The sequence below is a fragment of the Lepidochelys kempii genome, chromosome 5 (genome assembly GCF_965140265.1).
Source record: "Lepidochelys kempii isolate rLepKem1 chromosome 5, rLepKem1.hap2, whole genome shotgun sequence".
NCBI classification, from domain to species: domain Eukaryota; kingdom Metazoa; phylum Chordata; order Testudines; family Cheloniidae; genus Lepidochelys; species Lepidochelys kempii.
The window spans coordinates 84,884,358-84,910,428 of record NC_133260.1 but is presented as its reverse complement, the minus strand read 5'-3'; the positions used below and the strand labels follow the sequence as shown (position 1 = coordinate 84,910,428).

The following is a 26,071-nucleotide window of genomic DNA, read 5'->3' as shown; positions in this document are numbered from 1 at the left end:
CATACACACAGAGAAAAGCATGTTATAATTTACCATTTTTCTGTCCTTCTGTCTTTTCTCTGTCACTTGCTTTTATGGTGTTGAACAAAAAGCAAGCAGTTAAATGGACTAAAATTTCAGAGATGGTAACATTTGACTGGAATTAAAGTTAGGCCTTCTTTAAGACATCCCTTTTTTTAAATACACACTGTACACATAGTCCCTTTGGGAAGAATCCCAGTGACTCATCAAATGTGACTAAATGAATGACTCTGTATAATCAACATACTCACCAGAACAGGCTTCTGAAAGATTAACAGTGTACATTTTTCTGTCTCCCGTTCCCCAAATTGTAGGCATGTGTGGATTCATACACAGTATTTAATGGCAGGGGAAACCCAACAAACCAGTTCCACTACAAGAAAGAGATTATAGTATTCAAACCACTCTTAATAGTAAGAAAGAAATTTATTGTTAAATAAAATTTAATATAACGGTGTGTGTGTATATATAAACTTTAACAGTTATAACTTAACTGTTTTTGAAAACTTCTGAGACTAGCTGTGAAGAACCAAATCAGTTGTTGTTCTTTCAGTACTGAATCAAGCCTCAGAAACCAAAATGCAGAAGACAACTGCTATTTAATCACCTAAAAGACATAAATAGCAGTTCATGTCTCAAGATCACAAAATTTCAGGTAACCATGCCTTCGGTTACCTGACAGCAACAAGCAAACAAACCAAAACTGACAATGAAACCTTGAAATGATCTGTCTGGACTCTTACTATTATGAAAAACCCTATGCTGAATGTAAAAAGAAAACTAGGTCATGATGTTGGATTGACAATATTTAAGTCAGTTTGAAATAAACTCAGTGTGTGTGGCGTTTTAAAGCCTACTTCATATTTATGAATTAGTCAAGCCAGTCATGTTTCACTTGAAAGTAAAAATAAGGATAAGAAGCTCCACATGTCATTAGTTATTTTCGATTGTGAAAATCATTGGTTGCGTCCTTAGCTTACCTACTTCCTCTTGGGTGTCTGTAGTTTTCTTCTAGCTAGACTAATATTCACTGACTTCCTGACCCCAACCTAACTGTGCATGTTCTCATTATCCATATAAATATCTAATCATTTTTGGAATCCTGCTAAAGTTTTGGCCTCAATGATACCTTGTGGCAATTAGTTCCATGGGCTAATACATTTTCCCCCCATAATGCACTTCCTTTTATCAATGTATGTCTTTCAGTTGCATTGGATGTCCTCTTGTTCCTATATTATAAGGCTGCGTAAATAGGATTGCCTAATTTATTGCTATGGTCCAGATTCAGCCTCATGCATTGACTTCAGGCCTTAAAGTTAGGTTGTTATACCAATAAAATAAAAACCAGCAGGATCTTATTAAAGGGAAAAAGGCAAAATACCACATTTATTGTGAATACAGAAAGAATCATAGTACGCAGTTAGTTATAGCTATAACATTCCATTCAATTTCATACAAACACACACACACACACACACACACCCACACACACAGGTTCTGCAAGGTTGTTATCATAGTTACCAGCCTTAGAGTTGCTCATGCCAAGCCACTGGCCAGGTGGCCTGGACATGAGGAGGGAGCAGGGCCTTGTCAGATGCTCATCTGATGCTCCTGGAAGTTGGTTTGCAGAATCAGACCCCAAAGTTCTCACTTTTTAGAGTCTATTTTTATAGGAATTTCTTCCTATGCCAGTTTATGGGAATTGCTTCATCATGCTGTTGCTGAATCAATCAGCAGATAGCACATTCCTGACGGCTCCAAGATGTTATCTTGTTCTTTGGTTCTCCCATCCTTGAGGCTGTTGGGTGGATTCCAGTCTGCCCTCCGGGGGGGGGGGGGTCCTCTGGTTATTTCCACTTGACGCCTTCTTCAGCCGATGGACACTGGATTCTTAGGCTGGCACCTCCCTGATCATTCAGTTATTATCCACACCAAGCATCCATCTACATACATCCTCTATCGCTATTTTAATCACAATTGTTAATGCAACAAAAGGGCGGGGAGTCTCTGGGTGCTGTTTCTGTTGTTAGAGTATTGCTTTGAGTCTCTCTCTCTGTGAATTGCTTTGAGAATAGACTCTGTCTTAGAATGTACTAACACAATTAGCAGCTTGCAAGTTTCACACATAGAGGGAGAGAAACAGTACCAAAAACCAAGAGACCTCTTAATTAGTAATACCCTGGAATTGAAACTCTGGGGAATCAAACTCATTTGTGATTTTAATACAGAACTTCTTTAATATGATCCAACATAATCCCCCTTTTGACACTAAGATTTATAATCGTCAGTGTCACTTTCTATGTAGCCTATTCAAGAGAAAGTACTGTGAGGCAATTTGAGTTTGTGATTCCAATTCATGAAACATACATGATCCTAGTGATGTATCTTTACTACAAGGTTCTGGGGCAACAGGCAAGGTGAGGCACACCCACTTTTGAGGAGTCCATTCGGTACAACCTCTAGTGTCCAATAGCTTCCCTCCCTCCCCAGCCCACTGGCTCAAGGTCCAGGGTAGCCAAAAGGATCCCATGTGTAATATGGGGAGTGGGTTAACCTTCAATACCTTTGCCTCCAGGGACTGTTGGTGTGCAATTTTGACAACAATTTCTCCCATTAACAAGTCTGGTTTACAATACTGGAAACATATTGCATCCATTCATATTGATAAGTGTCAAACAATGATCTCTTTTTTAACAAATGCATCAAACCCTTAATATTTCCCAATATGACCCAGAACATTTTGTGTTCCAAAGTAGCTAGTGCAAGTATCTGCATTTCAGTGCATCCCATAGCTATGGCTGTGTAGTTTCCTATTTCTAATATTTTTTTTCTTATGGATAAGCCATATGGTAGTATTAAGCCATTACTAAAGATTCCATTGGCCTTTTAGGTTACCCAGACCAATTTGGACCAAGTCTACATTGGCATGTACTTGTTTTTGTATCAGGCTGTCCTGTAGCTGGGACAGAAAGCTTAATTTATTTTTAAGTTCCTGCAGGTCTTCAGTATTTTTTTTTTAAACACACAACAGTGCTAGCAACAACACAAAACACAAGACAAAACATAGAACACAGAACACAATTTCTATTGTGACAGTAGATTCATGGTATTGGGTTGCTTTTCAGCTGGCAGCTTTTCCTGATTTTCTGAAAGACAAAAAGAACATGTTTCTACCCCTTTTGGGGTGGCAGATTATTGCTTAAAATATTTCTTTTACAAATACCCTTGCTGATTGCAGGCAAAACAGAGAAATTGCCCCCATATTTTCCTGTTTTTGTTCTATAGGCAGGCCAGGTTTCAATGGCTTTTATCTTTTAAGGGTTATGGGGAAATTATCCCACTGTTTAGTCATTAAATCCCTGAGTTTTCCTTCTTATACAGTAGACCAAGTTTATAATGTTTTTCCTGCTGTGTTAAGCTTTAAGTTTTATTTACAGGTAATAACTGAGAAGCATCATTACCATACGACCTTAAAGGATTTTTCCAAAAATCATACATACTATACGTTGTTACAGGGATACTTATTATCATTAAATTTATTAAAATTATCTTGTTATCCCATGCCTTTTATTTAGACAATTTGTTTGCTGACCAGGTATGTCCTTTATCTGCAGCTCCTTTGTGCTGCTAGTTCTTTCCTTCCTTTATCATTTAGGTAATTTGCATTTTCACAGAAACTTCCTGCTTTTGGATTTAAAGCCATCAGCAGCTCAGAGACTCTGTCTTAGGGACACAATCAACTTTCACCAGAGTTTTGATTACTTTTAACTTCTGCTTCCAAAACACACAGCAATCTGAAAAAGAAAACCCAACCTATTGTGGCTCCCTTTGGAGCCCTAATAGCATTTTAATTAAGTAGCATGGTATGTTTGCATTTCTTTTGCCCCTTCTACAATATACCCTGCACATGTTCTGGGGCAAATGCACATTTCTTCCATAGTTTAACTTCTATAACATTATCCAGATCCATTTTTACATAAGGTGTCTCTTTTTTTGCTTACAGAGTTTTCATGTACCTTTATCAAAGTGACAGTCTGATTACTCAGAGCCATTTTAAGACTCAGTGTTTCTAACATTGCTTCTTTTTGTTTTGTGCACCTCACCCCTGCTGTTGCTTCAGAGAGGCACTGTCTTTTTTTAATTTTTTTTTTTTACTACAACTCTCATCTGCTATTTTGTTACAAAAACAAACAAACAAAAAACAAACAAAAAGAATCCAATTTTTTTTTTTATATTCTCCTGATTTTGACTGCCCTGCTGCAGCCACAACTTAAAAACATTTTAAATTTTGTAAAGCATTGAGTTACCTTTTAAGGGTTAAATGCCAAATCCCAAAGCCAAACAACACTAATTACCTGTGTCTAGCAAAAAGGTCTGTCAGTTTTGCAACTTTGAATTAAAGAGTCAAATGGATTTTTAGTGGCATTATTTAAAACAAAAACAAAACTAACTGGTCCTTAGAACTTTACATATTTACACACACACAGACAGATACATACACATTTTCTTTTCCTTAACATCCCTTCCACACTGCTCTGTTTTTTACATCTTTACATTCCCTTTATACATTTGAGGCAGTTAAGTTCCAATAGAACCCTCTTATGTTCTTTTAGCAAATTTGACTAAATTGTCCAGTCAAATGATTTTAATCAGATAGTTTATTTTTGCCTGGCTAATTTACAGACATTCCTTTGGAAAAGGGCCCATTTTTCTTTCAGAATGGCTGCAAAGAAACCAAGAATGCTCTAACACTTTTCCTTTTTAACATTTTCGGTTAAAAGTTGTTTGGGTGAAATACAAAGTTTAACTGCTTAATTCCCTCCAGCCTCTGCAGAGTTAACTTTTTTTTTTTTACTCTCTTTTCTCTTTGTAATTATGCCTGGGGGTGCCGTACATAGGACCTTCTCCCCCTTTACCTGCCTCCCTCCAGCCTCTGCAGAGTTAACTTTTTCACTCCTTTTGTATTCTTGGAGTGCCTCTTTCACTATTTTCAGCTGGCTTTGGGTATTTGTAGCCAGCACCTTCCAATTGTCTGCTCCCTTTTCCATTTGTGCCTTTTCCTCTTTACATGAAGACAAGCGGAGGGAAGAATCCTTACATGCCTCCCACAACAACCAAATTGCTGCTGCATCTCTTTTGGCAGCACTAGAAGGTTTGTATATGAGGATATACTGAGCCAATCTATCCTCTAGGTCCGAAATAGTGCAGACATCAGCTAGGGCTTGTTTAGTCCAAGGACTGTGCCCAAATTTTTGAAGGATTTGTTTAAAAGGTGTAATTTCTTTAACAAAAGGTGAGGTTGGAGTTCCTTCTGACTCCATTCCTCCCTCTAGTACTGGCTCACCCTGTTTTCTTTTAAACATCTTAACATGGATATTTCAATCTCTTTGTCACTGCTGGTATTACTTAGCAAGTGACACAGCCTAGATTCTGAAATCATAGCTTAATCTATGCGTTTTTCCCCTGCTACCTTCCCGGAGGCCAGCAGGTCCCCTGCTACCTTCCCAGAGGCCAGCAGGTCCAGTTTACCTATTTCTCCCTGCTACCTTCTCGGAGGCCAGCAGGTCCCCTGCTACCTTCTCGGAGGCCAGCAGGTCTGATTTAATCTGTTTTCCCTACTACCTTCTCGGAGGCCAGCAGGTCCCCTGCTACCTTCTCAGAGGCCAGCAGGTCTGGTTTAATCTGTTTTTCCTGCTACCTTCTCGGAGGCCAGCAGGTCCCCTGCTACCTTCTCGGAGGCCAGCAGGTCTGGTTAACCTAATAGAAATGCCTAGCTCACTAGAGCTGGCGGTGTGCACACCAATATTTACAATAACTGAGGTTTTTTACCAATATTCCCCCTTTCGCAATTCTCCACCAAAATGTTATACCAATAAAATAAAAACCAGCAGGATCTTATTAAAGGGAAAAAGGCAAAATACCACATTTATTGTGAATACAGAAAGAATCATAGTAAGCAGTTAGTTATAGCTATAACATTCCATTCAATCTCATATTTATTCACACATTCATTCATACAAACACACACACACACATACACACCCACACACACAGGTTCTGCAAGGTTGTTATCATAGTTACCAGCCTTAGAGTTGCTCATGCCAAGCCACTGGCCAGGTGGCCTGGACATGAGGAGGGAGCAGGGCCTTGTCAGATGCTCATCTGATGCTCCTGGAAGTTGGTTTGCAGAATCAGACCCCAAAGTTCTCACTTTTTAGAGTCTATTTTTATAGGAATTTCTTCCTATGCCAGTCTATGGGAATTGCTTCATCATGCTGTTGCTGAATCAATCAGCAGACAGCACATTCCTGACGGCTCCAAGATGTTATCTTGTTCTTTGGTTCTCCCATCCTTGAGGCTGTTGGGTGGATTCCAGTCTGCCCTCCGGGGGGGGGTCCTCTGGTTATTTTCACTTGACGCCTTCTTCAGCCGATGGACACTGGATTCTTAGGCTGGCACCTCCCTGATCATTCAGTTATTATCCACACCAAGCATCCATCTACATACATCCTCTATCGCTATTTTAATCACAATTGTTAATGCAACAAAAGGGTGGGGAGTCTCTGGGTGCTGTTTCTGTTGTTAGAGTATTGCTTTGAGTCTCTCTCTCTGTGAATTGCTTTGAGAACAGACTCTGTCTTAGAATGTACTAACGCAATTAGCAGCTTGCAAGTTTCACACATAGAGGGAGAGAAACAGTACCAAAAACCAAGAGACCTCTTAATTAGTAATACCCTGGAATTTAAACTCTGGGGAATCAAACTCATTTGTGATTTTAATACAGAACTTCTTTAATATGATCCAACAAGGTCAGTGCTTAATAAGAATATTGCTGAATCAAGGCCTATACCATTCATTATTATCAATACAGCTCTCATCTCCTCTCATTCATCTTCTCTCAAACTTAAGCAGTTCTAATCTTTTCACTGCTTCCAAGTCTCTAATCATTTTTATTACCAATCTCTGAACTTCTGCTGTTTCTGCAACTTTTTTCTTTCAGAGATAGTCATCAGATCTGAAAATAGTATTTGCAGTGAAGGTATATTGTTGAATTATATAATGGGGCTAGTACTATTCTTAGTGTTATTTCTTTTCTCATTCTTCATGCATCCTAATAGTTTGCTTGCTTGACTTCTGCTGCTTATTTAGTAAAAGTTTTCATTGGGTAGTCCATGATGACACCTAGGTTTCACCATTACAGAACATGCTCGTTTAAAGCTGTGCAATGCTCCGCTATAACGTCATTTGGCCGCCTGCTTTGTCCACAGCTGGCATCCCCCCTATGCGCCTCCCGCCCGCTGCTGGACCCCGCAGATCAGTGCCGTCCCCCTGCTTCCCCTTCCTCCTGCCCACGGCAATCAGCGGTCTTGCAGCGTTCAGGAGGCTTGGGGGAGGAGCGAGGATGCGGCACGCAGCCTCCTCCTGCTTGCGGTAATCAGCTGGTTTGCGGTGTTCAGGAGGATCGGGGGACGGAGGGGGGAGGCTGCGCGCCACGTCCTCGCTCCTCCCCCCAGCCTCCTGACCGCCACAAACCAAATGATTGCCACAGGCAGGAGGTAGGGGGAGCAGGAGGAAGGCACTGATCCGCGGGAGCACAGGGGAGCTGATAGGGGGGCTGCCAGCCTGTTTAATACCTATTTTAAATTGCTTGTTTAAAATTGTTTAAAATGTATATAATGCCTTTTGTCTGGCAAAAAAATTTTCCCTGAAACCTAACCCCCCTATTTATATTAATTCTTATGGGGAAATTGGATTCACTTAACATCATTTAGCTTAAAGTCGCATTTTTCAGGAACATAACCACAACGTTAAGTGAGAAGTTACTGTAGAAAATATGGGATATTATACAGCAAGCGATATTGTCTGTTGTGTTTTCCCCCACACTATCAAATCACATTAGCAAATCTATATAAACCCAAATTGCCTATGTATCTTAGCAGGCTGGCGGATTCATTTTTTGTTTTTCCTCACTTTAATTCTTGTTTAACGGCATTTCATTTTCCCTATAGACTGCCACCATTGTAGTCCCCTCACATCCAACTATATGTAGGTGAAATCCCAATAGCAACATAAAAAGTTAGTACTTGTACTGTATGGAATCTCTTAGGGCCTGATACTTATTAACAGTTAGACTCTTTTATACTGCTCAGGCAGCATAAAGAAACCTTAGTGTAAATGAGAATCTGACCCTTACTCTTTGCTGCTTGTGATCCAAGTCCAAAACTCAGTTCATTCTGACTCTAATACTTGTTTTTGTGCGACAATGTCCCTTTCAGGCTATCAGCTTTTAATTTTCTCCAATGTTGTTTACTGTTGTTGTACTAACAGTGAATTACTGCTTCTTTCAGTAGTTAATAACTCTCAACTGATATATATCTAGTACACGATGTGATTGAATTCAATAAATTTGATTTAATTTTCCTTTTCCTTATCAAAATTTGTCGCTTCTCTCTTCCTCTGTACACTCAATGGAGCCCAATCCTGCTGACATTTTCTATTGGCATAGAGCTTCCTCCCATGAGTTGTTCCTTTGACTTAAATGGAGCTAGTCACTGCAGTAAGTGCTACACCAGGTATGTTCACTTTCAAAATGAAATATTTCAAGGTTTCATTTCAAAATTTGCCTAATTTCTTTAAAAAAAATTTTTTTAAACACCCCAAACCAAATTGTCTTGTTTCAGGTTGAACAAATAGCTTTGGCTCACCCAAACCAAACTTTGGTTTTGGTTTTGCCAGAGAGCCAAAAAATCAATTATTTGCACAGCTCTAGTGAAAGGGCAGGAAAGTGTTGAGGGTGGAGGAAGCCCCTGTACTGGAGCAGCAGGAACGAGCTGCGAAGATAAATGAGGAGCAGTCCTTTACTGGGGGGCGGTGTCCAAAGGAAACCCTGCTTGTGTGCAGTAGCAACTCCAAGGGACGTAGAGGAACCTTACTTTGGAGTAGGAGAAGCCATGGGGAGCAGGAGCAACTCGAGAGAAATGGGAAGAACAGAAGATCAGCTCAAGACAAGTGCTAGAAGGTGGGGTCTGCTACAGTGGGCAAATGAGGACACTGATGCCACTTCCATTATACCTGTATGTTTTGAAGACAGGATCTCTTCTCTAAGAAGCTCCACATTCTTGGCCAGGCTTATGTGGCTTTGGCTGCTCAAAGTAGCAAATGTGGCTCAGCTCAGTTTGCTGAAAGTTATCTCAAAGTGAAGAGCTGAGCAGGTGTTCTCTGAACTGTCTCTGCATTACTGTGGGGGCATCTCCCAAGCTGGGGCCCACTGCAATCACAAGTGGTACAGCCTGATGGAATCAGCCCTGAGTGCTATGGTCTAAATGGATCAGATTGCAAAGACAAAGGATTTTGGGGACTTCCTCCTGCAGATGAAATGTAATGAGAAATACAAAATTAATTACTGATTATGTTACACTGGTGTCCCCTTTGTGCATTCACATTGAAGTAGCTGGTCACAGATTCCTAACATCTATCAAATACTTTCAGAAGCACCATGCATACTGTGTTTTCTTTAGCCAGCTACACACTTCCACAAAAAGATGAATTATTTGAATTGACTGATAGCTGGCATCCTTTGCACAGAGTATAATAGTACATAGTAGAAAGAGTTTGTTGGTTAACAAACTTGAAGATTTTCCCCTCCACCCACAAAAAAGTCAATATATTTGTATTTCAGGTACATCTTTACATTTACTTGCATTAAGTCTCACGTGAAATGCTAACAATGATTTTAAAAAAAATTGAGGGGGAAAAATGTAGACAGCCTCATGGAATTCCAATTTCCTTTGCTTGAATCCTCCTATATTGCTTATACATAACCTGGGATCATTCTGTACCATATATTTCAATGGTGATTTCTGCTTAAAAGTTAATGGTACAATATGCCCCCTGATCTTGATAATGGTTTTCAAAAGACATTTTAACCAGATTATGTTCCATTCAGAGAGGGAGGGTGGGACTGTCCCATTCAAAATTATAATCAGGTTTTTTAAATGGTTTCTTGGAATAGTTTTTTTTTGTTTGTTTGTTTTTTTGCATAGTTTAGGCAGGGCCTATGGGCAATGGGACTACAGCACAATGAGTGCCAGGAAGATTGCAAAATAGGAAAGAACTAGAAACAGAGGTATACTGCTCAGATAAATACCCTCCTTTAGTATAGTCAGGAGATGCCAGAATTTAGAACTTTCAGGCTCTAATGTTTGTAAGGTTTTTCTTCCATGTTGTGATAAGAAAAGAATAAGTAGATTCCTATACAGAAAATAAGATCCTGTTCCCTCCATTAGCAAGTGTGAAAGGTTGAAGAAACCTCTGAGCTTCCCAAGGAGCTTTCACTAGCGGGCAGGTTACTATTAGAGAGTGATCTGAATAGCCTAGTTAAATGGTCACCGCTAAATGCAAGGTAATACATCTGGGAACAAGGAATACAGGCTACATTTACAGGTGGGGAGGCTGTCTTGGAAAGCAGTGACTCAGAAAAGGAATTTGCGGGTCATTGTACATGACTGTACAATGTACAATGGGATGATTTAACTGGGAATTGGTCCTGCTTTGAGCAGGGGGTTGGACTAGATGACCTTCTGGGGTCCCTTCCAACCCTGATATTCTATGATTCTATGTCTGAGCATGAACTCAGTATAACACTGTGGCAAAAAAAACTAACGCAATCCTTAGAGATATAAAAAGTGGGATGAAGTAGGGGAATGATCTTGCTCTATATACAGCATTGGTAAACCACTACTGGAAAACTGTGTCCAGTTCTGGTACCCCCATTTCAGGAAGGATATGGAAACACTGGAGAGAGTTCAAAGGAAGGCCACAAAAGAAATCTAAAGATTGGAAATCAAGCCTCACATTACAAAGCTTGAAGAGTTCAACCTGGGGGAGGGATAGCTCAGTGGTTTGAGCATTGGCCTGCTAAACCCAGGGTTGTGAGTTCAGTCCTTAAGCGGGCCATTTAGGGATCTGGGGCAAAAATTGGGGATTTGTCCTACTTTGAGCAGGGGGTTGGACTTAGATGATCTCCTGAGGTCCCTTCCAGCCCTGATATTCTATGACTGAAAGCCATGGAGTTCTATTCAGCTTATCAAAGAGAAGGTTGAGAGGTGACTTGATCAATGTGTCGAGGCACTCACACATGAAACATAGCTAATAGCAGGGGCGTTTCATTCTTGTTGACAAAGGCGTAACAAATTCAAGGGCTAGAAGCTGAAGTTAGACAAATTCAGCCTTGAAATAAGGTACAGTTTTCTAGCTCTGAGGATAATTAAACATTGGAATAGCTCACCCAAAGAGGTGGTGGACTCACCATTGCTTGGAGACTTCAAGACAAGAGTAGACATTTTTAAAAGATATGATTTAATCCAGTTCTGCAATACCATTGCCTAGCCAGTTATTCACCATTTCCTATTGGGCTTTTTTTTTCCCCCTTAGTGCAGTACTTTGAACTTGTCTTTATTAAATCTCATTGATTTCAGACCAATTCTCCAATGTATCAAGGTCATTTTGAATTCTAATCCTGCAAAATATTTACAATTCCTCCCACCTTTGTCATTTGCAAATTTTATAAAAGTGTACTCTCAACTTCATTATCCAAGTTGTTAATACAAATATTGAATAGTAACAGACAGCTCCCATTGTACCCCTTAACTACTCTTTGGGTACACTTTTCCAACTAGCTGTGCACCCACGTTATAATTATTTAATGTAGACCACATACAACACACATTGAATATGAATCAACAATATGATGCAGTTGGAAAAAAGGCTAATATAATTCTGGGATGTCAGGATAGGAGTGTCATTTGTAAGGCCCAGGAGGTAATTGTTTCAGTCTACTTGGCACTAGTGAAGCCTCAGTTGGTGTATCATATCCAGTTTTTGGCACCACACCTTCAGATGTGAACACTCTGGAGAGAGTCCAGAGGAAACTAACAAAAAGGATCAGAGGTTTGGAAAACAGGAAAGACCGGAAGAAGTGTTTCTTCTAGAGAAGAAGAGGCTGGGGATGGACACCTGCTAACAGTCTTCAAATACATTAAGGGCAGTTATGAAGAGGCTGGTTATCAACTGTTCTCCATGTCCACTGAAGGTAAGATGAGGTAATGGGCTGGATGTCCAGTAAAAGAGAGTTAAGTTGGATATTAGGAAAGACTTTCTAAGGATAAGGCTAGGTAAGCACAGAAAAAAGTTAGCCCAAGAGGTGGTGGAATCCCTCTCACTGGAAGTTTTTAAGAACAGGTTAGAAAACAAAGAGCTGTCAGGGATGGTCTAGGTTTACTTGACCCTGCCTCAGCCAGTGAGGGCTGGACTTGATAACCTCTCCATGCCCCTTCCAGTCCTACATTTTTTTTTCCTTTTTGATTCTATGAAACCCAGTGTGGGCGGGTTCCCTTGAACTCTTTTGGACCAGAAAGGAACGTGGGAAGGATTATGTTGCAGATGAAACTGGCCTGGGGGAAAGGCAAGAGAGGGAGGTGTGGAATTAGGGGAAGTGTTTCACAGGGACGGATTAGACGCTGCAGACAGGAAAGGGAGAAGAAGACAGCTGAGGCAAAGCCACCCAGCGCCGAGCTAGTGCCTCCTGGCTGGGGAAGCCGCGGGCCTCCCTCGAAGAGTCAAGGCTGTTAAGCAAATGGAGGGGGGAGCAGCTGCGGTCCTGCCCAATGAGGAAGTATGTGAGCTGAAACCAGGCTGGGAGGAAGTAGCCGGGGCTACCACAGAAAATGAGGAAGCGAAGGTTTCGCTCACCCTGAACGCAGGTCTGGGAAGCAGCGCGCTGGGGTCGAGCCGGGACCCCGGCAGCAAGGCACAGCGGCTGCTGCCTCCGCTTCCCGCTGTGCTGCTCCTGGGCTGGGGGCGTCCCCCCGGGGGGAACCCGCCCCGCTGAGGTGTGGACGCTCCGGCAGCCTCGCCGGGGGGCTCAGCTGCAGCTTGCCCGCGGCCACCGGCTGCCTCGCTCAGCCGGGGAAGGCCGCCGTTTCCCGCCCCGCGGCCAGGATCCCGGCGGATCGCCAGCCCGCGGCACTCCCCGTGCGCCGCGCCTAGGTAAGAGGCGCTGCCTGCTCCGGCGGGGGTGGGGCGCGCTGGCAGGGGCACGCTCGGGAGTCCGGCTGGCTGCGAAGGCAGGGACACGGGTTGCCGCTTTCGTGGCCCTGCATCTAGCCCGTCGCTAGCGGATCGGAGAGCGGGGGAAGCTTCGCGGCTGGACTGGGCTGCCGTTGTCAGGCTCACGTTAGGAAAGGGGCGCGCACGGGATGAGCGTGGATCGATTTCTTCCGCGTTCGCCTTCAAGGTGCTTTATACCTAACCGCCCGTCGCGGCGTCTTCCACCCTTTAAATACAGCCTGGGAGGATGTTTTGCCCCGTTCCTCGTACGTTGGGTTGCATCAAGTAACGAAACATTTAGTAGAGGGCCCCAAGTTGCAAAATTCACACACTCCCTCACACACACCCCCCCGCGCCAAGTTCTGAGGTGTTCAAATCTGCAGTTTTTGTTTGGGCCCATCCCTAAGATAACATTTAAATTTCCTTCACACCTAAAAGCCAAAAGTTTCCCCAACTAGGTTTCTTTGTTGCATCCTATGCTTACTTTTCATGTATAATTTGAAAAACGGTGGAGTAAATGATACAGGGAAAAATACACACCATGCCCATGGCAAATCAAAAATACGAATTAGTCAGTCAAACAAAATTATTACGGACACTTTTTAAAAATACTTAATAAAGTCATAAGGAAAAAAATAACACCAAAAAGCAATTTAAGGAGGCATATTCCACTAAACTGCTTACTTTGAAAACAAATAAAATGTACCAGTTTGAAAGCAAACAAAAACCTCTGTAAATTACAACTGTCTTTAAAATCAACACAAACCAGTATTCAAGTAAATGAGCCTACTTAGATACATGAATGTGAGACTGATTTGTTCTGTAAACATAACAAACAATGCTCACAGTTTGCATGGGATGAAGTTATTACAGGGATTCTAAATACAATGTACTAATTCAGGGGTTTGAAGCCTGACCATTTTTTTTGGTCAAATGTCTTTGATGATTTTTTCTAAGGAAAAAAATGACAGACTAGCATTAGACACACTGAAATGAGTTGGATGCTGTCACCACTATTTATTTCAGTTTTACACCAGTGAAACTCCATTGACTTTAATAGAGCCACAGGTACGTAAAACTGGAGGAGTATAGCAAGTGGTGTGTCAGGCCAATTTTTGGGCCAATCTAACATTCTTTTCTTAGCCACAAATACCACTGACTTCAGTGGAGCAGGATCAAGCCCCAAATTCCCTAATTTGGCTTAATTATAAAGTAGTTTTGGAAAGCATCTCCCTCTTATGACAATTTTTTTCCATAATTCAACAAGCCATTCACATTCTCACTTATAATTTTTGTTAATATCCTTTATTTTGGGCTTTGTCTTGAGAAGTATACTTTGTACAAAGTATTTTCATTTTCTGGACCTTTGGACCCAAATGTGCAGTCTGATCCACATGCATTGACCCTGCACAGATCTGATAAGAAGATCAGGGCCATAAACTGTTACAGCCTGAGAGCACTTGAAGGGGGTACTTTTACAGGAACTATGACTCTTTCCTTTTTCAGCCATTTGTTAAGCTTAAGACTGATAAACGCAGAAAGAAGGAAGCTTGAGACATGAGTGTTTTTATTTTCTGACAGTTTTTTGTGGAGAGGAAGGTTATGAAGAAGGCCTCATCTTGAATAGATAAAACAACTTGGAATAAATGTTTTTAAACCATTTTAGGAAGATCAGAATGACTAAACGAATGACTAATATTTGCTCTTATTTTCATGTTCAGTTGAAGGAATCATTAAAATCCATAACAGTATTTTATAAAGCTTTCAGGTTTTGTTTCTACTGAAAAATATTAACGCCCAGTAAAATGAAAGTTGTAAATTTTACTCGGTTACATTTCTACTTTCAAGTCATCATGGTCGTACTTATGTAATTGAGAGCGAATTTGACCTAAAGTCGGGGGGCAAGTTATTTTTGGAAGAGGTTAATAAGTGTCTTTTAAAAAATGCTAGGAGCACAAAAAAAAAAAAACCTGTTAAAAGAGTAGTATTAATGTTATAATGTTTTCAACTTTAGTAAAAACAAGGAGGAGTCTTTGTGGCTACCTTAGAGACTAACAAATTTATCTGGGTACAAGCTTTCGTGGGCTAGAACCCACTACATTGGATGCATGGAGTGAAAATCCATGCATCCGATGAAGTGGGTTCTAGCCCATGGAAGCTTATGCCAGATAAATTTGTTAGTTGATTCCTTTTTTCTCTTTCCATTTGCTGTGTAAGTGCCTACTCTTGCTCCCACTAAAGTCAATGGTAAAACTGCTGTTGAAGTCAGAGGATGCAAGTTTTAGATTTTTTTAAGGCAAATTACATTTTTCTTTTCCTTTCCAAATGCTGATATGATATACTGCATTGAGATAAAACTTGGCAATAGTATTCATGTTGTATGAGTCTGATGCTGTTTGAGAATGTTATTTATGTTAATTTCGATTTTGTAAGTGTGCCTAATTAGTTGATCTACAGACTGATTCAAAACCTACTAAAGTTATTAGAAAGACTCCCACTGATGTCACCGGGCTTTGGATCAGGCCCTAGAGGCAGAGGAGGATAGGGAGTGACTAAGCCAAATACTTCCTCCATTTGCATTTGGTTAAATTCAGAGTAACCCCAGCGAAGTAAAGGAAATGAATGTAGCTACTATAGTAACTGAGAGAGCAAAATTTGGCCCTTAGAAAATATGTGAATGTTAATGGAATATTATAGATCCATTTCTCTCATTTGAGAGAGGTAACTCCACCGATAGCAGTGGAATATTCCATATTTACACACTGGTGAAACTGAGCAAAGAACTGAGCCCTGCATAATTAGTTAGCCAGGGATTTCAATTAGGCTACTCAAGTACTTTGTGAATTGGGGCCAAAGTGCTTAAAACCTCTCAGGATCAGGCCCTAGACAGTTATCTCATCAGGTCTAGCTCAAATGATCGTTTATTCAGTTTTGGCCTGATCCTGTAATATCTTATCAGTGAGAGCTGTTGATCCCACATAAGTCAATGGATCCAGTCACGTGAGTAAAGACTTCTCTCACATGGACAAGGGTTTGCAGAGTCAGGTCCTTTAATTGCAAACTGAACAATAATATTGTTTTATTATAAGAAAAGAAATTTCACATTACAAATCCTATTTTCATTTGAAATAACAAGAACATCTTTTTAAATGTCTCACCTTACAGTTACTGAAAATCCTCTCTTCTCTTTTGGTATATGAGTAGTCTCACTGATTACTCCCATAAGTAAAGACAAATCATGTGATTAAGTTTTGCAGGATCAGACCTTGCACACTATCTGCATAGTGGAACACCTAAGGAATACACTGAGCAATTATTACTGGTTTTGTTAGTATTATAATTTTGGAAATGCAAAAAGATATTTTGTTGCAAAGTTATAGTTAAAATTACAGAAATAAAATGCTGAAGTTAAGCTTCCAACAACAATATTAACTTGCTCATATGGTATACGTGTTTATGATTTACATCTTACAAAGAATGACAGCTAAAGATATGCATTTAACCAGAAAAAAACAAAGACAAAGTACTATGTGTGATTTATAGCTGAATTAATGTTGCACTTGGACCTCTCATTTTTGCATTCCCAGAATTTTTGTAATTTTAAGTGAGCAATTGCAACACTTCATTACCGTGATGTTTTAACCTTAGTGGAAACTAAAGTTCCCCTCCTTGGGGGTGAATCCACTAAGAGTGTACGAGGCATTGTTGTTGCAGGGAGGTGCAAATTGTGCTTCTGTAGGGCAGAGAGATCAATCCAGACCTCACTGTAGTATAAGATTATGGAGAAATATACATACATTTGATACAAAATATCACCTACTGCAGTGGAATGAAGTTATGTTATAAAGTTTTTAGCCTCTCTTTTGATTATTGTTCACATTCCAAAGTTAAAAATAGGTTATAACTTCCTGTCCATATAGTCAAATTGACTAGGTGAGCACTGCAAGAAAAAGCATTTTAACTTTATGGTTTGCGTTTTTGTATAACTGCACGTGATTTCATTTGGCTTGCACTTTTGCTGCTGTGTGTTTTTATCCTTTTGCAAAGCGGTGAGATTTGTAAATTTGCAATATGAAAATTCAGCCTGTTGTAGTGAAGCAGCTCTTACGTTGGTAATGCAGTTTACCCTGTCACGAACCCCCAGTGTGGGTGGAGATAGGTTGGGGAAGCAGGTGCAATAATGGCAGGAAATGTAAGAATAAAAACTGTACCAGGGAAATAAGTATTATAGAATTATACAAATACTTAAGGATTATAGAGCACAGAAGCATTTCCTAAATCTTTTTAAAAACTGCATTAAAATCCTTACCTCATAGTACAGATTCATCACAATTAGCAGTGCTTTCTTTCCCCCACATATACACATTCTTTTTTAAACCCCTTGGTTATGTGTTGTTTTAAGTTGCTGGGGTAAGTGAGATAAGACTACGTTCAAGATCCATATTCTGACCTCATCTACACAGTCGTATGGAAGTCAGTGGAGTTCCTCTCCCTTTAAAATTATGTAACTGAGAGCAGAATCAGACTTTAAGGTAGTTAATTTAAAATTTACACCACTGAATTAGAAGTGATCAAATTCTGCTCTCAGTTACACAAATTTTAAATCAAGAGGGACTCCATGGACTTCGATGGAATTACTTGCAATTTAAAATGATGTCACAGAGGGAAACTGACTCTCTAGAGTTACTTTTAATTTAAATTAGTGAATTGAGAGTAGAATTTGGCCCAAAGCACAGATAGTTTTTCAAAGTTGTACTATATTCTGATACAGCAACATTTACATTAAAAATCTAGTGTGGGAGTTTTATATGTAAAGATCAGGAAAATGCACAGTAGTCTGATTTGCACTCAACCAGTTCAGGTACATGCTCTTAGAGCTCTTGTGTATTGCAGTACTCCCACTTTTGAAAATGTGGCCTGTATCATTTATGTGTGAACTCAGACTGTTTATTTCACTCAATCAAATCGATGATTTTGACATGGTGGAAAGAACTTTTGAATATAAAATCTCCTCCAACATCTAAGCCTTGTTACATATGATACATTTAAAAGAAGATGATGGACAATTAATGCAGTATATGCCTGAGTTAAAAGGGGAAAATTTACTGCACATCAAAGCAGATATGTGAATTCAATAGGATACCTTTTGCTAGGAGCGCTGTAAAACAGATAGTAGCATGTGGCAATTATTTTTGTAAATCAGATGCCTGGGTTAGCTGCCTTTTAGATCAAGAGGATGTCCAATAAATTGACAAGACATATGTTATTTTTATCCAAACTATGACCATTTTTTGTTTAAAATAGAGTCCCTGGTCTGAGGTTGTCAGGGTGCCAGGAAGCCATATATGGAAAAAGTGATTGGTAAAGAGGGAACTCTTTTGGAGTGACAGGTAAATCTTTCATTCTCAGTTCTGATGGGGGCTTTGTGTGTCATGCAATGCCTGGGTAAACTGGACTTGATGAGTGGACAGAAAGAATAGTATGGATCTGATGGACATAAAAATCCCCAGAGAAGTGATACAGAAAAAAGTGCCAAAAGAGGAGGGCACAGTTTCCACCATAATATCCACTGGATATTTTTATGTGTAGTAGCAACAGTAGGCGTGGCTACTGTTTAGTAGATGCATCCCATGCCCAAACAAAGGAAAAGGGCCACAACATCAGTACTCTAGAAGCAAATTCCTATATTGGCTTTTTTCTGGCAAGTGTCGAGCTGCACTGACCAGGAAGTCAGCAAGTAACCTGACTTGGTGTTCCAGCAACTCTCAGTGACCTCAAGGGTAGTCAAACCATCATAAGCCCAGGAGAAAGAAAAAGCAAGTGACCAGCCAATCAGTGTTGAAGATGTTCTGAGCGGGATTGATTAGAGGATGAGGGAACAAGAGCAGCTTGGAAAACAAGAGCAGATATTAGAGAATATTTTAGAAGCTTTAGGAATATGGAGATCTAACAGGTGCCAGGTAATCATAATACTCTGATCCAGATCCAGCAGCTAGGATAGAATGAACCTCAGTGGTACCAGTATTGGTCATTGTTTCATACCTGATGTAGTGGGCACTATACAGTCATTTACAATTTGCAACACAATAGCTAATATTGCTCAGAAGACAGCACAAGAGAACACTTTTGGCTACCAAATATTTTCCCCGCCTGGCAGCTTCTTATAGTGGCAGCAATGCAAAAACTAGAAACATATTGCCTATTGGCCCAGAACGCTCTGGGGCCAGGTGCATCCTCTTTCTGCCAAGAATGAGAAAGGGGCCTTTATCAAGAGAAATTTTCCTCCCATTGTGAAACTATTTTTGATTGCCTCATAAAGTAAAACAAATAAATTTCAGCAGTTTTAGCTGAACTGTTTGTTCTGTGGATACAGAATAGTGTCCACAGGACACAAAGCTAGATCTTCTCTAGAATAGTTTAGACTGGTGACACACTGAAGTACTAGGAGTGGTTAGAAGCCTTTCATTCCACAACATGTCCTCCAGATACGTGTCTTGGTTGGTTGAAGGCCAGGCAGGAAGAACTGGCTCCACTGCTGGAGGAAAGTGTAAATGCCTCTTTTAGGGAGACAGGTTGATGGCTTCTCTTACAGAAGCCATTATCTGGGCTTTGCTTAAGAAACCAACCCTTGATGTTCACAATCTGACTAACCGTTAGCCATAACATCCTCTATTAGCAACATTTTTATTTTTTCTTTGGCTCTTTCTTGGTGGAACCCTTTCCTTTGGGACTGAACTTGTCTGCCAGCATGACTGTCTGCATGGACACGGGGAAATGTAAATTGTACCCTTTCTACACCAGTGAGGGTTAATTTCACCTGTTTCCTGTTGATACCTTAATCTTAGAAAAATTAGACTAACTCAGTATACTTCAGCAAAGTTTACCAGGAACATTGCTGAATAAGCTTTTCGGTGTACTGTAATCCTTTCTGTCCTAGGAGATGAGAAGGCAGACTAACTTGTTTGTGCAAGTCCCATCTTAGTTTCGCACTTAACACACTTTTAAATAAGATACTGCGAATTTATCAGTAAAGATCTTGTGTCAGGTGACATCTCTCTGAATGAGGAAAGGGCCTGATTCTGCCACTTGTATTTTCATTGAGTTGAATCTTAGTCGAATATGACTATTCACAGAGCAAGGTAATTCTCAGGCAAGGTAAGGACAGTAAATTGGCCTAAAGTGAGCATAGTGCCCATTCAGATACCTGTCTAGTTTAGTATTAATCTGACTTGACGTGATCTGAGAGACAACCCAAAGAAGAAAAATACCTGGAGAGACTCAACACTGGAAAATAGTTTAACAGCAAGTTTCAGTGCAATGAATGAATTAGCCTGTGATTTAAGCCTTCTTACTTTAAGAATACATGGTTATGGTGGTTGATAATACCTCTTTATTTAAGGAGAACACTATTATTTATATGTAGGGTTTTTAGAACTGAATTTAAGGCTGAGATGTTCAAAGCTGAGTAGGGGAATGGGAGTCAAAATTCTTTAGGCAACTTTGAACATCTCAGCCTGAAACTACTGGTTTAAAAGATGCTGTGAAATCCTTTGCTGGGCCAGATAGGACAGTGTATTATTATAAGGAATGTGATCGTTATTCCAACCAAATTTTTCTAAATGACCCTTGTAGCACTGATTAATTTAAAAAATGCACCACTAATTTTGCCCTCGGCCTACATTTAAATAAGGCTGTGCATGCATGTCATCCACTGTAATGCCCTTGCACAATTCTTTTTCAAGTAAGCAGATGTTCAGCTTTTGCTGAAGCACCTCTCATTTTGAGGGAGGGCTTGTATTTTCTCCCATCTCCTGTTTTGTTTCTGGTGAGATCCTCCTTTACTAGGCAGCCTCAGCTTCCAGTGTTGATACACTTGAGTTCAGAGGGGTAGCTAGTCTCCTGGAGCCCATGCTAGAATGTCATAAACAAGGATGAGTCAAACCCAGGGTTTGAAGGGATGGTGTGCACACACATCCAGATTTAGGGCCTGAGCCTTCAAGGTGCTGAGTCGATCCTGAATGAGGCCAAGCAGCCACACAACCAGTTGCAATCTGTGGGAGTTAAGGATGCACACCACTATAAGGAGGTGCTCAGCATTGTTGCTATTTCTTTTGTTTGGCAATCAGGCTGAAAATCTCCAAGGTTAGCCTTTCTGGAAATTGAGTGTTCCTCTCCTACAGCATTCCAGTACTTCAGTTTCTTCTCCCGCATGAACCCAGGAAGCACAGGGGTACATCAAACAATTTTCTTTAAAGTTAACCTCCATAAAAGAGTTGGGTGAAAGTTTGATTTGTATTTTATCCTTCCTTACTGGTTTGTCATAATGGCCTCGGGATTACAATTCTGATCTCCTCTAAAAGGAGAATAAGCTCCATCTGGAAATGTGCTTCACCGCCATATTTACTGCCACTGCCTCACTGGTCCTGAAAATATCCAGGGCATTGGATAGACAGTTATGGTTATTTTTAGTGTTTCTCCTTGCAAATGTACTGAGAAAGTTCTTGTTTAATTCCTAAACTGCTTTTCCCAATTCTGCAAGTTCAGTTTGCAGTTCACCCCACTCTGCTGTAATGGTTTCTTTTGGTTTCTATGTTTAGCATCCCAACTATGTTGTTTTATTTTCACTTTTTATGTGTTAGCATTTCTCTTTATTTGTATCCTTTTCAGTTGCTGCTTTTTTTTTCTTTTCTGTGCTACTGTACTTTACATTTTTGATAAATTGTGCCTAAACATAAGGCATAGAAAACAGCAGAAGACAAACTTCACTTTATACCAAAGTATGACCAGAAATCAAGTGGGTTCAAACATGGCAAACTAGGCATCATTAAGCATACTAGAGGGGGTGTAAAGAGGCCATACAGCAGCCAGAGCATCCAGGATAAAATCTAGTCAGCCAGATTTCTTTCTGAGGGTTCTCAGGGAGCGCACACCAGTGGGGCAGCGACCTCACCCTTGAAAATGATGCAACATACTTCCGTCTCTATATGTAGATGGGTCTCCTGGACAGTGCAATGATGGAGCTGTGGTCCTACCTCTTTTCAAGCAACCGGGGCATGAGAATGGATAAGGGACTATGCTTCCCCATGGAATTCTGATAGCCCCTTAGTAAGAGGCAGAAAAGCTCCTTGCATTGTCTCCTCCTATCATGTGCAACTTCATCGAGGCTATATCTGGTCCATGCAAAGTAATGCACATTGGAAAACATAATCCCAACTATACATATAAAATGATGGGGTCTAAATTACCTGTTACCACTCAAGAAAAAGATCTTGGAGTCACTGTGAATAGTTCTCTGAAAACATCCACTCAATGTTTAGGGGCAGTAAAAAACAAACAGAATGTTGGGAATCATTAAGAAAGAGATAGATAATAAGACAGAAAATATCATATTGCCACTATATAAATTCATGGTACGTCCACATCTTGAATACTGCATGTAGATGTGGTCACCTCATCTCAAAAAAGATATATTGGAAAAGGTTCAGAAAAGGGCAAAAAAAGATGATTAGGGATATGGAAAGGCTGCTATATGAGGAGAGATTAATAAGACTGGGACTTTTCCACTTGGAAAAGAGACGACTAAGGTAGGATATGGTAGCGGTCTGTAAAATTATGACTGGTGTGGAGAAAGTAAATAAGGAAGTGTTGTTTACTTCTTCTCATAACACAAGAGCTAGGGCAGCCAAATGAAATTAATAGGCAGTGGGTTTAAAATAAACAAAAGGAAGTCACACTTAGTCAACCTGTGGAACTCCTTGCCAGAGGATGTTGTGAAGGCCAAGACTATGGCAGGGTTCAAAAAAGAACTAGATAAGTTCATGGAGGATAGGTCCATCAATGGCTATTAGTCAGGATGGGCAGGAATGGTGTTCCTAGCCTCTGTTTGCCAGAAGCTGGGAATGGGTGACGGGATAGATCACTTGTCTGTTCATTCTCTCTGGGATACCTGGCTTTGGCCACTGTCGGAAGATGGGATACTGGGCTAGATGGACCTTTGGTCTGACCCAGTATGGCCATTCTTATGTTTTTATCTTCTTATTGTTTTTGTACAGTTCTCTGCAGTGTTCTGCCTTCAAGTGCTTGCTGTATCATAGAATTAATTGTTTTAAACTAAACTTGGCTTGAAAAGTTCTCTCTGGGACTACAGTATATTATATATTCAGATTCAGCCTTGGGCAAACATTTATGTCTTTGTTATTTAAAATCTCAAAATATGAGTTTATGCCTCTAATACTCACTATGGGTTTAAATGAAGTCAATGGAAAGTCTTCCATTGGGCCTGATCCAAAGCTCGAGATCAATCAGCCTGAACCTGCTCTATTTGAAGTCAGTGGTAGCTCTGCCTCTGTCTTTGACAAGAGCAAAATTGGGCCCATAATTGTATATATATATATATTCTCAGACTTTACAATACACACGTAATTATGCTTATTACATTATATAGTATTATTATTCAGTGTATGACAATACACTGTATGATAGTGTAACAATTTTAGAAAACAAGTGTTTTGCCTACAGTGGAACTGAATTCATAACAAAAAATGGACACAAGGTATCATAAAAAGTCTTGCTTGCATATACTGTAATTTAGTTCAATAATTCTTTAAGAATTAAGGTTGGCTGTTGGTTCCATGAACTGATTATATTACTGTGCTCCCCAATACAGGCTTTGTCAGTATTGTCAGCTTGATTGTAGAATAAGAGTTAATGAACATTATTACAATGTAATCATTGTGAACACACAACATCAGTTGGAGTCAATGAGAGTTCTGTGTGTGCAACTAGAGGCAAATCCTGCTCCTTTTCCACCCCATTTACTCAAGCTGTGCACTGGGTCTAGTGTCAAACCCATTACACATCTCTGTGGTGCTGGCGTATTTGGTATGCTTGTTTAATTGTCAATGCACAGGAAAATCTCATTCATGTGCAAGTATTGAGGAGTAGCCAGTCTACAGGACAGTCCACCAGAAATAACTGAAATGCTTTCCATTCAGCATTAGCAAATCCCCATCAGGTCCTAATTTTGGCAGCTGGCAGAGTGGATACCATGCATTGAAAATCGTTTTGCCTATAAGGGATCATTCTTCTATCCAAATGTTGCAATTTGTGTCCCAGATGAAATGTTTGCTTTCATAGAGGGCATCTTTCTGCCAGAGGCACTGGATGCTTCATGTCAGCATAAGTATTCTCTAGGCAGGTAGCAAAAGGATGATTTAATAAGCACTAAATATGTGATTTGTTTTTAAAAAAGCAGAAGTAATATTTTAAACTAAATGTAAAAGGAAATAGTAGGGCCCTACTCTTGCCCCACTGAAAAAAGATATAATCAAGGGGACACTCACTATGTGAGGCACAAATGCCAGGCAATTTTTCAATAACTTGCTTTATTTAAAGGATCTGATTAGGATGACATGATTTTCAAACCAACACCTGTCAAAGGGTTGTGGGAGAGGGGAGAGTCCACCAGTCATGGTCTTATTGGGGAGGTGAAGATTCAAGTGGGAGAATTTTGGGATCAAAAGGGGGGGGTTGAGGTGAGGTGAGGTTCTGCTCCTCTCTCTCCTCTCCCCAGCCTCAGCACAGAAGCACGAGGAGTAGCACTGAAACAGCTTTATAAATGTCAAAACCAGTCCCATTTTTTTATAACCCAAAGCCAGGAGAGCTCTCAAAAAAATCAGGAAATTCTTGTTTTTTTTCCAGGTATCATAGAATATCAGGGTTGGAAGGGACCTCAGGAGGTCATCTAGTCTAACCCCCTGCTCAAAGCAGGACCAATCACGAATTTTTGTCCCAGATCCCTAAATGGTCCCGTCAAGGATTGAACTCACAAACCTGGGTTTAGCAGGCCAACGTTCAAACCACTGAGCTATCTGTCCCCCAGGGTATCTACTCACCCTATTGGTGGGAGGTACAGTGTTGCCAACTCTTGTGATATCTGCTATTTCTTTTTAAATCCCCATCTCCTGGAGTCATCTGATTACATGAGAATCTCAACTTTCACTTAAAATAAAAAGGAAGTTTCTAGTCCATGTGCTTGCAGAGAAAAGCTTGACAATGTGAACCCAAAAGGCTCAAAGACCAGAAGGCAAATACAAAATGTTTTTTCTTTAACATATCATTATTTTTAACCAATTTAATGGTATTTTGGACCCATTCATGATTTTTGAATGCTTGGGGTTGGCAATACTGCAATATGTGAAAGGCCAGGAGAAGGGCTGTCCATGATGTGTCACAAAAAAAACAGGAAAAAACACTGTTTTCTGTATAGCTGAGAAAATACACTGGGACAGGTGCTGAACACAAGGACATTCCCAAATTTCAGAGACATGAGATTACCTTAAACCCATTCCTGCTCCCAATGATGTCAACAGCAAAGCTCCCATTGACTTCAGTAAAGAGGAACTTTGGGTCCAAGATATGACTAGTGGTTCAAAGATCTTCTTCTGTATAAGAGTCAGCATATAGTATGTCCTGTTCCCAGACCAAAACTTAATTAAATTGGAGTTATGTTTAGGAATACACGTCACTATCCTAAATTATTTTTTTTAAAGGCTTACAGGAACATTTACAGCTTAGAAGCAACCACAAGAAATTCAGGCAATTCAAAGTTAAGGGTGAATGTAACTGAAACTCAACTACTTTAAAGTATGAAAATGCACAGGAAGGGTATCCCTCAAACAAGATGATTTTTATCTCAAAAGTATGGAAGCAGAGTAAGTGTTGAGGCAGTGGTAAAAATGGAACTTGCTATTAGGGTTGTCAATAGACTTTCAGAATGTAACAATCAGAGGTGCAAAGGACAGCATGCTATGCAATGAGGAAAGTTTTTGGTACCCAAGAAAGGAGTATCTTAGAGTTTGAATTACAATCAACAGCAGAGACAAATAAAGAGTAATTGAACATTTGCAATAGAAGTTAGGTGATACTGGAGTCAGAAACAACA

General features: G+C 40.2%; 1 protein-coding gene and 1 long non-coding RNA gene across 2 annotated transcripts in view; one reads left to right on the top strand and one right to left on the bottom strand.

Moving 5' to 3' along the window:
• Positions 1–1,376: 1,376 nt before the first annotated feature.
• LOC140911584 (uncharacterized) lies at positions 1,377–13,291 on the bottom strand. Its single transcript, XR_012159051.1, has 2 exons — positions 12,772–13,291; positions 1,377–9,386 (listed from the first exon to the last, which is right to left on the bottom strand). It is a non-coding gene; the product is annotated as an uncharacterized lncRNA (long non-coding RNA).
• The window catches only part of SYK (spleen associated tyrosine kinase), an 81,321-nt gene continuing 67,782 nt past the window's right edge, over positions 12,533–26,071 (top strand). Inside the window, exon 1 of the mRNA XM_073344903.1 lies at positions 12,533–13,068. The gene's annotated coding sequence lies outside the window, so the exon portion shown is untranslated. The remainder of the gene's footprint in view (positions 13,069–26,071) is intronic.